Source organism: Canis aureus, chromosome 9 (genome assembly GCF_053574225.1).
Source record: "Canis aureus isolate CA01 chromosome 9, VMU_Caureus_v.1.0, whole genome shotgun sequence".
Taxonomy (NCBI): Eukaryota; Metazoa; Chordata; class Mammalia; order Carnivora; family Canidae; genus Canis; species Canis aureus.
Window position 1 is genome coordinate 57,554,891 of NC_135619.1, and position 1,329 is coordinate 57,556,219.

Genomic DNA, 1,329 nt, shown 5'->3' on the forward strand with positions numbered 1-1,329 from the left:
TCCATGGCACAAAAAGCTCTACAGTTTTCTTATGTTACTTGGGAGGCAGTTACCTAGTGCTTTAACAGTTCTCAACACAGTAATTCAAGAGCTACAGTACCATGGGCCATGTGCTATAATCCCTTCCAGGTAATTAATCCCAGGAAGCATGGGACAGACATCTTTCATGTCCCTCTTTACCCCTAGGATTGCCCCGTGTCCAAACTAGTTCTGGTCTCTGGATGCCTACATGTTTATCCCTTCTCTTATTTTAAAGTTACTGCAGACTGTTCCTTTTGCTATGCAAAAGCTTTTTGTCTTGATGAAGTCCCAGTAGTTCATTTTTGCCTTTGGTCTCTTTCCCTTTGGAGACATCTAGGAAGAAGTTGCTGCGGCTGAGGTCATAGAAGTTGCTGCTTGAGTTCTCCTTTAGGATTTTGATGGATTCCTGCCTCACTTTCAGATCTTTCACCCATTTTGGGTTTATTTTTGTGTATGATGTAAGAGAATGGTCTAGTTTCATTCTTCTGCATGTCATTGTCCAATTTTCCTCACACCATTTGTTGAAGAGACTGTCTTTTTTCCATTGGATATTCTTTTCTACTTTGTCAAAGATTAGTTGACCATAATGTTGAGGGTCCATTTCTGGGTTCTCTATTCTGTTCCACTGGTCTATGTGTTTGTTTTTGTGCCAGTACCGTACTGTCCTGATGATTACAGCTTTGTAATATAGCTTGAAGTCTGAAATTGTGATGCCACTAGCTTTTTCAATAGTCTTCTGGCTACTTGGGGACTTTTCTGTTTCCCTACAAATTTTAGGATTATTTTTTCCAACTCTGTAGAAAATGTTGGTAGTGTTTTGATAGGAGTGCATTGAATTGATAGAGATACACATTGAATGTGCAGATTGCTCTGATTAGCATAGACATTTAACAATATTTGTTCTTCCAACCCATGAGCATGGAATGTTTTTCCATTTCTTTGTGTCTTCCTCAATTTTTTTCATAAACATTCTGTAGTTTTCAGAGTATAGACCCTTTACCTCTTTGGTTAGGTTTATTCCTAGGTATGTTATGGGTTTTGGTGAAATTGTAAATGGGATCGATTCCTTAATTTCCCTTTATTATGTAAGTATAAAGAAAAACAACTGATTGATTAGCACCAATTTTATATCCTACTACGTTACTGAATTCCTGTATGAGATCTAGCAATTTTGAGGTGGGGTCTTTTGGGTTTTCCATATACAGTACCATGTCAACTATGAATAGTGAGTTTGACTTCTTTGTCAATTGGGATGCCTTTTATTTCATTTTGTTTTCTGACTGCTGAGGCTAGGACTTCTAGTACTAC